The 15,673-nt window shown below is 43.3% G+C and overlaps 1 long non-coding RNA gene across 1 annotated transcript; it reads right to left on the bottom strand.

The window, feature by feature from the left end:
* Positions 1-3,563: 3,563 nt before the first annotated feature.
* LOC132884279 (uncharacterized) lies at positions 3,564-7,055 on the bottom strand. The gene is made up of 2 exons (XR_009654432.1): positions 6,775-7,055; positions 3,564-4,364 (listed from the first exon to the last, which is right to left on the bottom strand). It is a non-coding gene; the product is annotated as an uncharacterized LOC132884279 (long non-coding RNA).
* Between the last annotated feature and the right edge of the window lie 8,618 nt (positions 7,056-15,673).

Raw genomic sequence — 15,673 nt, forward strand, 5'->3', positions numbered from 1 at the left:
TCCCTCTGTACATGGTGCTCATTGTGGACAAACAACTCAATCTTTTTCTCATCTGACCATACAGCTTTCCGCCAGAAGGCTTTTTCTTTGTCCGTGTGGTCAGCTTCAAACTTTAAGCTTGAAGGTGTCAATTTTGGAGCAGGGGGTTATTTCTTGGACAACAGCCTCTTAGTCCATGGTGATCTGAACTGTAGACAGTGATCCATCAGCTTCCAGTTCATGGCAGGGCTGTGCCATGGTGGTTCCCAGGTTGTTTCTGACCATCCAAACCAATTTCCTTTCAGCTGAGGGTGACAGTTTGGGTTTTCTTGAAGCAAAGTGGCTTGGCAAAGTGACTACACCTCACAATAACTTACATACAATTGTTTGAACTGATCTTGGAATTTGCAGTTGTTTAGAAATGGCTCCAAGAGACATTCCGGAGTTGTGTATATCTGCGATCCTCTTTCTCAGATCTGCACTGAGCTCCTTGGACTTTCCCATTTTACTGTGTGTTGGTCAATCCGATGAGTGCTGTGAACAAACCCTTTTTATGAAGGCACAGAGAAGCTACCAGCTGTAGTCAGTCATGATCACTAACAGGAAGTTAAGAGACCTCAGCCTTGGCAAGATAAGAGACATTTTGGAAGTTTCAGCACCTCTGAATTAATAATCTAAGTGAACGTATGTATATTTTTGACCCTGTATGTATAATTTTGACCCTGTGTTGATTTCAGAAAACTCAAAGAAAATTAAAACTTGTGCACTAAATTCTAGGTTTTTTTTATTTTATTAAAGCTGTATGCTGTACAATCATTCTGCCACAGAAAAAGAACAGTTTAAAGAAATTACTGAAAGCCCATATATTGCCATGACATTCATATCCAAGATGACATTCATGTCACTGTATGTAAACTTCTGACCACAACTGTAACTGCATTACATCCCAGATCTTTCAGTCCAGTGTCTCGACTATTACTACACTGGATTTCTCATTAATATGGACTGGAAAAAGATGTGTGAGAAAAGATGCTCTTGCTACATGTTTTGAGATCATTGAAACGTTTCTCTTCAGTTAAACCACCTGTGATGTCAGCGCTGTACACAACCACTAACAAATATTTCAATGTAAATGTGTTTCAGGGTGGAATTTTCCTTGAACAGGACGTTTTTCTTTTCTCGTGGTTTCCTGGTATCCGTTTGATTGATTTGCAGTTCTTGGTATTGGTATGACCACGGAAATGTCACATGTTCAACAATATCTGGTGTCTGAAGCAAATGAATGTGTGCTTTGCATCAGTATAATGTCTAAACAGGTTACTTTTTATTTTTAAAATTTCTGATTTTGGTTTGCAGATTTTAGGTTAACACACAATAACCGATCATGCTCAATGATTGTGTCTAAATCTATACAGGTTTATCAACTCTTGGTTTTTTTTTTTCTTTCACTGACTTTTTGATCTGTGTCATGAAACAGAAACTAAAAAACTTTTAAAATGCCTTAGGACTTTAAAAGGCAGATCAGGAAAGTTGATATCTCTTTGCACAACAGTTTATTTATTAACTGTTAGTTATGTTTTGACCAGTGCTGATCTGCATGATGTAGTGTATGGATTTGTAATGTATGATTAATTTTTTGTACTCATTAGTAAGAGCTCGGTCCAGTTGAACAGGACAGTGGCGAGATTTTAAAATTTTAAGGTGAACCTACCCGTTCATGAATGGGGTCACAGGACCCAATACACTTCACTTACACTCCAACACACTGTGTATTGGGCATTATTTCGTAAACTCTTACTGTTTTCTTTTAAATAAGATTTGTTTTTAATTATGCATTTTCCTCCACATGACTACATGATTTCATTTGAGTCATGTCATGAATGTAAACTTCAAAGTGTGTTTTCAGTTTTCCGTTTGACTAGGAGCTTGTGAGTTTTTTTTTTTTTTTTTTAATTTAATGATGACCACCATGATGTCCACACTCACATTGCTTCCTTGTTTTTGCTAAAAAGTGTGAAGTGTGTTGGGAAAGATTTTGTCACCTGACATACTTCCACATTTTGTGATGATTTGGATATTTCATATTGTGTTTTGCATGTACAGCGTGTCACATAACAAATTTTAAGAACAACACCGGAAACTTGGACTCGTCAAACACAAGGATGGTTCGACCTCAGGAACGTCCCTTTGACATTTCCAAAGTAAAACAGAAGTGATATACAGTCCAGTGGCTTAAATCACTTTAATAGACAAATGAACAAAACTTTTTGTGCAGTGTCAGTTTCTCACTTCACGTGTTTACTATAAAATGATTTAAAGTGTTTTTGAAAATTCCTTTTGTGCTTTGGTTCTTTTTCGATTTGCAATAAATGCTTGGTTAAGGTGGTTGGTTGAAATGATATTTTTTCCAAAGAATAACTTTTTATTGCATTTCTATTTTAAAAATGTGGCTCAAAAGTGATTTATAATTTAATTCCAAAATTTAAACAAACTGAAAATAAAGAAAACTAGACAGGGACACTCTAACGAGTGCAAACCCCGCCTTTTCCCTATTAAAATACATTGGGCGAAAATTTCGAAGTTCTGCCATGACCTTGACCTTTGACCTTTGACCTCCAAAATTTAATGGTTTCCTTCCTGGGTGATTGGCAACACATGTACAAAATTTGGTCCAAATCGATCCATTGGTTCTTGAGATATCTTGCAGACACACAGACAGACAGACAGACAGACAGATACACACACACACACACAGACTGACGCAGGTGAAAATAATAACCCCTCCGACTACTGTCGGCAGGGTTAAATATTCAGATATCAAAATATAAACAGGCATGAATTTAATCAAAGCAATAAATATGTGAACTAGAACTAAGTATGTAAAACTGAAAAAAAATAATGATAGATAGATAGATAGATAGATAGATAGATAGATAGATAGATAGATAGATAGATAGATAGATAGATAGATACTCTGATTGTGTACTTGTACTGTGATTCTGTGGTATGAAGTTTCTGGAAATATCAGAGTTATCATTTCAGATTTATCAGCTACAGCAACGTGGTTCTTTGGCCATACACAATATGGCCAAAAGTATGTGGACACCTGACCTGACCGTGGTTCTTCTTCAAACTGTTGCCGTGAAGTCGGAAGCACACAACTGTACAGAATGTCGTTGTATACTGTAACATTACAATTTCCCTTCACTGGAACTAAGAAGCAAAACCCAGTTCCAGCATGACAATGCTCCTGTGCACAAAGCTCCATGAAGACATGGTGTCTTGAGGTTGGAGTGGAAGAACTTGCGCGTCCTGCACAGAACCCTGACTGAACTCAACCCCACTGAACACCTTTGAGATGAACTGGAACACTGATTGCACCCCAGACCTCCTCACCCAACAGTAGTGACTGATTTCACTAACGTTCTTGGAGTTGAACGGGCATAAATCTAAAATCTAGCAGAAAACCTTCCCAGAAGAGTGGAGGTTATTATAACAGGAAAGAGGAATGTTCAAGCACATGGGTGTGATGGTCAGGCGTGCATACAGTGTACACCTTATGGCGTGCAATTGAATTGAAAAAGTTGAAAAGGGAAGAGTCAAGTTTATTTGTATAGCGCTTTTAACAATAAACATTGTCGCAAAGCAGCTTTACAGAATTTGAACGACTTAAAACATGAGCTAATTTTATCCCTAATCTATCCCCAATGAGCAAGCCTGTGGCGACGGTGGCAAGGAAAAACTCCCTCAGACGACATGAGGAAGAAACCTCGAGAGGAACCAGACTCAAAAGGGAACCCATCCTCATTTGGGCAACAACAGACAGCCTGACTATAATATTAACAGTTTTAACAGGTATAACCCTCAACTCTCCTCATGGGGCCGTCCTTCACAGGAGCGATGTGATAAAACTCCGACCAGACACAGGGCACCAGGATGGATCAAGCAGGTCCGAGGGGCAGAAGAGGCCAGCATCTCAATCCCAGGATCAACATGTAACTCAGAGGGACAGATTGGGGGGGGAGAAAAAGAAAACACAGGTTGTTAGGTATGCCCTAAAAATGACAAGTATTAAATCTGTGTGGTAGGCTCGCAGAGACGAGAGTCTTTACATCAGGCATAACACACAACAATGGCATGTTAATATGGTAAAAAATATATCATGACCTGCTCTGGCTGGATGCTTGATTGGGTGATGGGAGCACACTCCTCAGCAATGATGGGACGCAGATTGGACCCTTAGGGCTGGCCAAGACAATTCAGTTACATTTCACCGGGTCTGGGACATGCGACAGAAAGTCTGACGGCCGATTCCCTGCAGGCTACGATAGCCAGTCAAGGTCTCCACCCTCTCCACCAAAAGATTTCCTGTTGACTCCATGTAACTCAGAGGGACAGATTTGGGGTGGGGTGGGGTGGGGGGGAGGGAAAGAAAACACAGGTTGTTAGGTATGCCCAATGTCACCTGAATAAGTAGGAACAGTATACATATTGCACCGAGTACAAGCAGGGACTCCGGCAACTAACTATGACAGCATAACTAAAAGGAGAGAGCCAGAAGGTAACACAGGCATGAGGGAGCCCCGGGACATAAAGCAGCAGCCACTACACCGTCAACAAACTCGAGTGAGCAAGCGAGTGGGGACTGACAGCATCCATACATCCCAGTCAAGATGCTAAGCTAGTCAAGAGCTAGTCTGTGTAAGTCCACCGGGGAGAAAACTAGAGCAATAAAGTCAAGTCAAGTTTATTTGTATAGCGCTTTTAACAATAAACATTGTCGCAAAGCAGCTTTACAGAATTTGAATGACTTAAAACATGAGCTAATTTTGTCCCTAATCTATCCCCAATGAGCACGCCTGTGGCGACGGTGGCAAGGAAAAACTCCTTCAGACGACATGAGGAAGAAACCTCGAGAGGAACCAGACTCAAAAGGGAACCCATCCTCATTTGGGCAAAAACAGACAACATGACTATAACATTAACAGTTTTAACATGAAGACAGTTTGGTTGATGTTATAAACTCTTCATTGATGGAAACTTGAGTGCAAAACTGTTCATGACAACTGCAGTCCTAAAGTTAGCAAGTCAACTGTAGTCCTCAGCCATAAAAGCATGACTGTAAGAGTCCAGAGCGTCCTCCAGGTATAACCCTCAACTGTCCTCATGGGGCCGTCCTCCACAGGAGCGATGCGATAAAACTCCAACCAGACACAGGGCACCAGGATGGATCAAGCAGGTCCAAAAGAAATAAACTCGGGGCCAGCTATTTACAAAATATGCTAATGATATGTTGTTGTTGTTTTAAATTGCATGGCTTTCATCTTTTTTTTATTTAGAGAAATGCAAATTAAGCAGTTATTTAAAGCTAGAGTAGGTCATTTTGGAGAAACCAACAAGAATAAGCTAGATTTTAAAAGCATTCAACCAAAAAAATCCCACCCACCCTGTCCACCCCCAAGCTGGAGCCTATCCCAGCTGACTATGGGCAAGAGGTGGGGTACACCCTGGACAAGTCGCCAAGTCATCGCAGGGCTGATGCATAGACACAGACAACCATTCACACTCACGGTCAATTTAGAGCCACCAATTAGCCTAACCTGCATGTCTTTGGACTGTAGGGGAAACCGGAGCACCCGGAGGAAACCCACGCGGACATGGCAAGAACATGCAAACTCCACACTGTGGGGCGGCATGGTGGTGCAGTGGTTAGCACAGTCGCCTCACAGCAAGAAGGTTCTGGGTTCGAACCTAGCGGCCAGCGAAGGCCTTTCTGTGTGGAGTTTGCATGTTCTCCCCGTGTCTGCGTGGGTTTCCTCCGGGTGCTCCGGTTTCCCCCACAGTCCAAAGACATGCAGTTAGGTTAACATGGGGTCTGGGTTCACTGCTGGGTTCACTCTGGGTTCACTGCTTCAGATGGGTTAAATGCAGAGGATGAATTTCACTGTGCTTGAAGTGTGCATGTGACAAATAAAGGTTTCTTCTTCACACAGAAAGGCCCTCGTCAGCCGCTGGGCTCGAACCCAGAACCTTCTTGCTGTGAGCACTACACCAGTGAAGTCCATACAAGGTTATAGAAACCCTAATGCGGCTAGTTTAAAAAAAAATGTTAGAAAAATTACAGTGGGGGTGGTGTAGTGGTTAGCGCTGTCGCCTCACAGCAAGAAGGTCCGGGTTTGAGCCCCGTGGCCGGCGAGGGCCTTTCTGTGCGGAGTTTGCATGTTCTCCCCGTGGGTTTCCTCCGGGTGCTCCGGTTTCCCCCACAGTCCAAAGACATGCAGGTTAGGCTAACTGGTGACTCTAAATTGAGCGTAGGTGTGAATGTGAGTGTGAATGGTTGTCTGTGTCTATGTGTCAGCCCTGTGATGCCCTGGCGACTTGTCCAGGGTGTACCCCGCCTTTCGCCCGTAGTCAGCTGGGATAGGCTCCAGCTTGCCTGCGACCCTGTAGAACAGGATAAAGCGGCTACAGATAACGAGATGAGATGAGAATTCATAGTAACTTTACTGACATATTGAAGCCTGTAAATTTCAGTGAACTACTCTGCTCGGATCTGCTCACGTCGGGTACGCGTTTACGTCATACATGTGTCATATACTGTCCATGCCAGCCCGGGAAGTAAGAAAGTAAGAGCATGTCTGATTACATCGATCCAACGGACCTTCAAGCTGCTCTGGCAGCTTTAATAAACGTCCAGGAGTCCTTCGAACATCTATACCGAATCTGCACATATACCGTTAATGAACAGAGGCGGGTATAGCATGCGCTTACTTTTTTACTTACTTTCTTACTTACCATAGCCAGAGTAGTCAAAGTTTTCGCGGCGCAGATGTGCAGATCAGACAAGACGGAAGACGTTGCGCATGCGTGCAGACATAGCGGAGGTCTTTCACAGCACCGCCTGGCATGCACATCTGTGACAGAGCGCAATGCGTCTGTCACTAAACAGCGGTTCCTCCCGCTGGTCATGTTTCAATGGTCAAGTGCAATGGACTAAACCACAGTTGCAAAGACATTCCAAATACAATCTGTGTTGTATGTCTGTTGTGGGTTTGGTAATGGGGGCTTTACAAGTATGTTTTGTTACGAGTACATTTGTTACAACTTTTAGATATGTAAACCTGAAATGTTTGGTCCATGTGTTCATAGTAAAAGACGCGACACAGGTTTAAACAGCGCAAGCATTTATTAGTTTTCACTATAAACAATAGCATGTAAAGATTCATTAAGTGCGCACGTTTAACATCTGAATCCTTTTCTGTTAGAGTTTATCTAAAGGGGCGGTCACACAGCACTCCGCGTCTATATCACGTACAAAAAGATAGAAAAATCTGGTGGACGTGGTCGTAAGTGCTAATTTTTGGTCAATTTTGGCTTTGCCGTGCTTTGTACGGGGTATGGCCGTCGGCGGCTGTTTCACTGCTGCAGCACTGCCTAAGCACAGCTAACCAAGTCCAGCCACGCACCCAGATGTTCCGTACCACCCTCCTCCTCCTCCTTCTTCTTCTCTCAGCAAGGATATGTTGAGCCTGTATCAGTTGGTTCTGTTGGTGCTGGAGCATTAAGATGAGGACATCACAGCGTTGAGGGTTCATGTTCACCCCTTGACATCTAGACTGCAAGTGCCGAGGTCTCAGAAAATTACGGTATTTATCTCATCTCATTATCTCTAGCCGCTTTATCCTTCTACAGGGTCGCAGGCGAGCTGGAGCCTATCCCAGCTGACTACGGGCGAAAGGCGGGGTACACCCTGGACAAGTCGCCAGGTCATCACAGGGCTGACACATAGACACAGACAACCATTCACACTCACATTCACACCTACGGTCAATTTAGAGTCACCAGTTAACCTAACCTGCATGTCTTTGGACTGTGGGGGAAACCGGAGCACCCGGAGGAAACCCACGGGGACAACATGCAAACTCCACACAGAAAGGCCCTCGCCGGCCCCGGGGCTCGAACCCAGGACCTTCTTGCTGTGAGGCGACAGCGCTAACCACACTGTAAAAAAAAATCTTGTCAAATTTACAGTGAAAAACTGGCAGCTGTGGTTGCCATTTTTTCACCGTAAAAAATACAGTGACAGTGTATATGGCTTTACGGTAAGGTATATCAACACTTGTAAAAACAACAGTTTGAAAATGTTCAATTTTACAGGTATTCAATGTACAATAATCAGTACATAACTGTTAATTTTACGGATATTCATTGTACAATAAACAATGATTCAAAATGATGGTTACAAGCAATGATCTACTAGACAGATATATATATATTTTTTAGGCTTTTTTCACCTTTATTGGACAGGACAGTGCAGAGACAGGAAATGAGCTGGAAAGAGAGACGGGGAGGGATCGAGAAATGACCTCAGGTCGGAATTGAACCCAGGTCCCCAGATTCATTGTATGACGCCTTAGTTGACTTAGCCACAATGGTGGGCATGTTTTTTTTTTTTTTTTTTAACAGGGCAATGATGTAATTTTAACCATCACATTCTGTTTTAGTCTTACAGTTTGTCTGTGTTTAAACTACAACAATTTGTAAATTATGCAAAAAAATATGATCAATTCAACATATTCTTACTGTTAAATTAACAGTGGCATTTGGTTAGGAGTTTTACAGTATATTGATGTAAATTACACACTGCTTCATTGTTTTTGTATTTACAGTTTTTTTATGTCATGATTTTACATAAATTCACTGTTAATTCTACGGACATTTTTTACAGTGCACTACACCACCGTGCCGCCCTTTACGGTATTTATACATGCCGCAAATCAGAAGTGATGCAGAAGTGATTAGACAGTGATCAATCAAATTTAGAACTTGTTTGAGATGTCGTTTAACGGGCTTAGACAGTGCTATGTACGCGGAAAAATCCATTTCTCAGTGATAAGCCGCTAAACACACGCTATATCCCGTGATACCAACGCGTAACACCCGTCCGATGACCGTGCTCTGCCCGTGATAGACCGCCAAACTTTCGCGTCTTACCACGTCTCCCCAAGTTTTAATAACGGCCGGGACACTGATTATCACGTGTGTTGCACGTCTTTACCACGTGTGCCGGCCGTGGTTGTCCGCGGTCTAAAGTTTTGAGCAGTCCAAAACTTTTTGCCGCGTCCGACGCCGTTCCGATTTTCCCCTGCGTCCTGTCACGTCTGTATATCGACTGTAACACGTCTTAACTTCGACATCAACACGAACAACATCGTCTGCTTCACGGGAGAGCACTTTTTGACGGGTTTTGGCCGTGATAAAGCCGTAAAGCGCTGTGTGACCGGGCCTTTAGAGCGGAGAGAAATGGTCTAAAAATCTTACGTAAGTGTTTGTTGTAATATTTAAGGTCTGCACATTGTTGTAGGAGTGTAATGCATGCAGTGAAAATGTTTAGAACTGTTAAAATCTGTCTAGACTGATTAATAAACACAGAGATGGATTGTGCGACAAATGCAGAGTTCCTGAGACAATTTCTCATGTTTTGTTAGAATGTGTGCAATACAGTGTGCATAGACGTACGTTTTTTAACAACCTCTCCGGCCTTGGTGTTACTAATGTCTCTCTCCCTGTTTTGCTTCAGTTGAAGGATTATAAAGTTACCTCCATCCTGATTGGGTTTTTAAAAGCCTCTGGGCTTTATTCCAGAATCTAAGAGTCTGACATGGTAGTGGACTTGATTATCCTGTAGGTGGCGGTAATACACCAGTTGGTGTCTAATCTGCCATATAAGAAGAAGAAATCTGTCTAGATGTGTTGATTGATTTTAATTGTGTTAAGACTGTGCCGTAGTCTTTTAAATATATGCGCTGCACTGTTCATTCAGGGGAGATGGCCTCGGCAGGGAGAGGACGCGTGATTTGAGCTCTGTGTGAGTAATGCCAGAGTAGCCTCGCTTGCGTGGGCGTTTTGTCCCAGAATTTTTTTTTTTTGGTTGGTTTTGTCATCAGTGTTTTTTTTTGTTTGTTTGTCCTGTTTGTGTTAACTGCCGGCTTAAGAATAAAAAGAAAACTATTTTTGTACAAGAATTTTCCTTGTTTTGCTCATCATTCTGACTGACTACTCCATCCACTCGGCACACTCTATTACAACATCCAATTGAATTCCACACATTTATGCGGTCTGTGTCTATGTGTCAGCCCTGTGATGACCTGGCGACTTGTCCAGGGTGTACCCCGCCTCTCGCCCGTAGTCAGCTGGGATAGGATCCAGCTTGCCTGCGACCCTGTAGAACAGGATAAAGCGGCTAGAGATAATGAGATGAGATGAGACACTTATGCGTCACCGTATAGACGCAGATTTCCTCCTTGAAAACGGTCGTGTAGACGCGGAAAAAAGTGAGAACAAAAACGGACTTTTGCGTTTTTGTTTCAGACCGTCCCCATGTAAAGTGGGCCTAAATCTCTGTCTCTCTGACAGATGTTGCAGCTCCACATCTGGAGTCCCAGATTAAAGACGTTTTTGTCGGCGGAAAAAAAAAACCTCTCGGAAAACTGAACACGTCAGTAAGTCTGGATAAACCCCAACAAAAAACAGAGAGAGAGAGAGAGAGAGAGCTTCCGCTTTCTTGTGAGGCGTGCTGCGACCCTGAGAGGGTTTGAGAGCTGACTCGGGGCGGAAACTGTGCGGGTGTTTGTTTGCGTGCACGCGCGTCCGTGTTTGCGGGAAGGCGTGGCTCCCGCAGCTCTTCGTCCAGATGTCAAACCAGCCGCAAATGGACTGGAGCACGTTTTTGTGAGGATTATTTTTTCTCTCTGTTTCGAAGAAGAAAAAGAAGGGATTAACTAAATCCGGGTGGGATTTAAAAGGGAAAAAAATATTGGTGAGTGCAAGAAATCTTTTCAAACGCAACTTTCTAACCCTGTAGACCGGATGTGAACATGGAAATAAAACATTACACGAATAATCCTGGCAGGCTGAGGTGTTATTTTGTAGTGTTTTATTTCCCAAAACCCCCTGAACCCGGATTAGTGCCAACTTTATCATTCCCCTGTTCACTTCCTGAGCACTGGAGCACTTTATTATTATTATTATTATTATTATTATTATTATAGTCCCTTAATCCCTGTTTAATCTGAAACAAATCCAAGCCCAGTGCTGTTTTTAGTGTTCTTGTGACTTTACAATAATCTCATTATCCTGGAAGCAGAGACACGTTGTTGTTTTCACAGCCGCTAGATGCCTTGGCTGGGGTCCCTCTGTACCGCGCATGCGCACTCGAACCGAACTCTCATTTCTTATTCATTTTGTTTTGCTGTTGGTCTGATTTCCAGTGATTTAATATTTAGAGCACATATTTTCTAACATTTGTTTAGCCGTGGGCAATGAGGTTATGTGACTGTGTGAACAAAGTAGTAGTGTGTTTAGAAAGAGAGCTGGGGGGAGAGAGAGACAGAAACTGAAAGAGAGATGGTATAGATGGAGAGGTGCAAAGAGTGAGACAGAAAAAGAGAGAGACAGTGACCGGGACAAAAAAGAAGGATGGAGAGAAAGGAACAGATAGTGATACACAGTGAAGAGAGAGATGGTGGCACAGATACATGATGAGACAGGGAGACGCAAAGAGAGAGAGAGAGTGAGAAACAGAAAGATGGAGAGATGCTAAGAGTGAGAGGGACACAAAAAGAAGGGTAGAGAGAAACAGAGATGATGACACATACACGATGAAAGAGACAGGGAGATGCAAAGAGAGAGAGACCAACAGAGAGCGAGAAACAGAAAGAGACAGTCAAAGATGGAGAGATGCTAAGAGTGAGATGGACACAAAAAGGCGGCTAGAGAGAAAGCAAAATGCAGAGAGAGAGAGAGATGGTGACACAGATACATGATGAAAGAGACAGAGAGACGCAAAGAGAGAGAGACCGACAGAGAACGAGAAACAGAAAGAGACACAAAGACAGAGAGATGCTAAGAGTGAGAGAGAGAGACACAAAAGGAAGGGGAGAGAGAAACAGAGATGATGACACAGATACATGATGAGAGAGACAGGGAGATGCAAAGAGAGAGAGACCAACAGAGAGCAAGAAACAGAAAGGCAGTCAAAGATGGAGAGATGCTAAGAGTGAGATGGACACAAAAAGGCGGCTAGAGAGAAAGCAAAATGCAGAGAGAGAGAGAGAGAGAGAGAGGGATGGTGACAGATACATGATGAAAGAGACAGGGAGATGCAAAGAGAGAGAGACCAACAGAGGGCGAGAAACAGAAAGAGACACAGTCAAAGATGGAGAGATGCTAAGAGTGAGATGGACACAAAAAGAAGGCTAGAGAGAACGTGCTCCGTTCATTTTCACGTGTGGCTCATCTATGAGATTCATTCATTTTCACACGGGGTTCGTCTGCATGATTCATTTGTTTTTCACACATGGTTTGTCTACGCGATTCGTTCGTTTTCACACATGGTTCGGCTACGCGATCCGTTCGTTTTCACACGTGGTTTGTCTACGAGATTCGTTCGTTTTCACACGTGGTTTGTCTGCATGATTTGTTCATTTTTCACACGGGGTTTGTTTTCATGAGTTGTTCGTTTTCACACGGCGTTCGTCTGCGCAAGTCGTTCGTTTTCACACAAGGTTTGTCTGCGCGGGTCGTTCGTTTTCCACATGGGGTTCGTCTGCGTGACTCGTTCGTTTTCACACAGGGTTCGATTGCGCAACTCGTTCGTTTTCCACGCGGGGTTCGTCTGCGCGACTCGTTCGTTTTCCACGCGGGGTTCGTCTGCGCGACTCGTTCGTTTTCCACGCGGGGTTCGTCTGCGCGACTCGTTCGTTTTCCACGCGGGGTTCGTCTGCGCGACTCGTTCGTTTTCCACGCGGGGTTCGTCTGCGCGACTCGTTCGTTTTCCACGCGGGGTTCGTCTGCGCGACTCGTTCGTTTTCCACGCGGGGTTCGTCTGCGCGACTCGTTCGTTTTCCACGCGGGGTTCGTCTGCGCGACTCGTTCGTTTTCCACGCGGGGTTCGTCTGCGCGACTCGTTCGTTTTCCACGCGGGGTTCGTCTGCGCGACTCGTTCGTTTTCCACGCGGGGTTCGTCTGCGCGACTCGTTCGTTTTCCACGTGGGGTTCGTCTGCGCGACTCGTTCGTTTTCCACGCGGGGTTCGTCTGCGCGATTAGTTTTTCATCTCAGTTTTTCATATTCACATGATGCCATGTGTACAGACAGGGATGAGAATTTTCCGCCGATCGGCGGATTTCCGACTTTTTCAGACCAAAATGATCATTTTTGAGATCGATGTAAATCCGTTGAGAAATTTTCGAGGGGGGGTATGATTAACAATCTGTGGTCACCTTATAACGCAGACATCCCAAGTCTCCCAGAACTTCCGGGAGTCTCCTGCATATTGATAGAAGCGAGCAAGAGCATGCGCGCACAACATTAAGGTCTGCATCACGCATCTTAGAATGTGCGCACGCGAGGGAGACTGTGTGCAGTGTTGCCAGATATTGCTGACGTTTTCCATCCCAAAATATGTTCAAAACCCGCCAAAATGCACTTAAAACCACCCAATGTTGCAACCACGGGTGCAGATAGAGGGGGGGACAGGGGGGATTCATCCCACCCAGATTTAAATTCACCTCATTCGGTCCCCCCCCACTTATAGGGAGGAAAAAACGTCTATGCTGTCTTTCTTTGCATAAGGCAAACCTCACAGAAAAATCAAAAGACTAATTACCATTCGGTTTATTGAGGTGCACAGCAGTGTATACATAGTTGCAACTGCGCAGACTGCACAGGTTGCGAGCTCGAGCTTGGTTGCTATGGTTACCCACAACAAGTTTGACAGGCATATCGGGGACAGCTCCTCCTAGTCCAGGACCCCAACACAGCATGATGAAGGGTGCCAAAAGGCAGAAAACGATTGCATCGTTTTTTCAAAAAAAAAACAACAACTGTAAGTAAACTGTGCCTTACTTTATCATATCACCTTGCGATTTTTTTGATAGTCTGTTCAAAGTAATGTCGTAGTGAAAGTAAAATCGTACGGAGTAGAGATGCCTTTCTGGTAGCCTCCTTCTTTCGGTGGTAGCCTGTAGATACAGTGCTCAGAAGGCAGTTTTAATGTTTAATCTGGCGTTCCCTGCCATAATTTCAGTGAGCATATTGTTTCATAAGGAAACTTTGCGAAGAGTTGTTGACTGACTGCCGCTCACGCAACACACAGGTATAGTTAGAAAGTCAGGATGCACTGGTTTACACTTTACACACACACACGCGTAGCCCAGCCTCTCGCTATGTTTAACAGTTGGAACTTAGCGGTTTTAAAACTAGTTTTGCAATTTCTGTGCATGATGATAATGTGTAAACTTTGGATTTCCATAGGCTATGTTAAAATGTTATCATTGTCCTGGCCTGCAGGTAGTTCCTGGTGATGGCAGTGAGGGAGGTGAAATAACACGTATACACACTACCGTTCAAAAGTTTGGGGTCACCCAGACAATTTTGTGTTTTCCATGAAAAGTCACACTTTTATTTCCCACCATAAGTTGTAAAATGAATAGAAAATATAGTCGAGACATTTTTCTGGCCATTTTGAGCATTTAATCGACCCCACAAATGTGATGCTCCAGAAACTCAATCTGCTCAAAGGAGGTCAGTTTTATAGCTTCTCTAAAGAGCTCAACTGTTTTCAGCTGTGCTAACATGATTGTACAAGGGTTTTCTAATCATCCATTAGCCTTCTGAGGCAATGAGCAAACACATTGTACCATTAGAACACTGGAGTGAGAGTTGCTGGAAATGGGCCTCTATACACCTATGGAGATATTGCACCAAAAACCAGACATTTGCAGCTAGAATAGTCATTTACCACATTAGCAATGTATAGAGTGGATTTCTGATTAGTTTAAAGTGATCTTCATTGAAAAGAACAGTGCTTTTCTTTCAAAAATAAGGACATTTCAAAGTGACCCCAAACTTTTGAACGGTAGTGTGTGTGTGTGTGTGTATGTATATATATATATATATATATATATATATATATATATATATATATATATATATATATATATACGCACACATACATATATACACAAAATGGAATCATTTGCTGACAACTCAGTCCCCCCCAGTTCAAAAATCCTATCTGCGCCCCTGGTTGCAACACTGCCTGTGTGCCTGATCATGTAGCGCATGCCAGACAAAGAGCATCCTGATTGGGTTACTCAGCAAAATAAGCCAATCAGCTTTCAGTGTGGGCGGGCTTTTATCCCTTTTCTCGAGGACCAAAGCTTTCAGTTGAGTCAGTGCAGCCTACAGGACCGGCATAGCAGAGAGAGAGAGCGCGCGCGCCCCAAAAAACGAAAGTACAAAACCCACTTCAGCTCAGATTACACAAAAGAATCTCCCTGTCTAATAAGGGTAGAAAATAATGACAGTTTCACCCGATGTACTGTTTGCAGCAGTGATTTCAGCATTGCCCATGGTGGCTTAAATGATTGTAAAGGACATGTTGAGGTGAGGAGTGTCAGTTCATGTGCATTATATTATTTAGGTCTACAACAGGCTGTCATGAAAAGACCAAACTTATTGAAGATTTCCGTAAAGTAACAATGTATAAATGTACATCATATTTATCAAATACACGTCATATATAAGTGTGTATCTTTTTATAAATGAGGTTAGCTTGTCTAATGTAGCATGTTGGGGAGAATCATAGTATCATATCTATATTTCTGATAAAATTTTAGGTATGATACCGT

Source organism: Neoarius graeffei, chromosome 4, assembly GCF_027579695.1.
Source record: "Neoarius graeffei isolate fNeoGra1 chromosome 4, fNeoGra1.pri, whole genome shotgun sequence".
NCBI classification, from domain to species: Eukaryota; Metazoa; Chordata; class Actinopteri; order Siluriformes; family Ariidae; genus Neoarius; species Neoarius graeffei.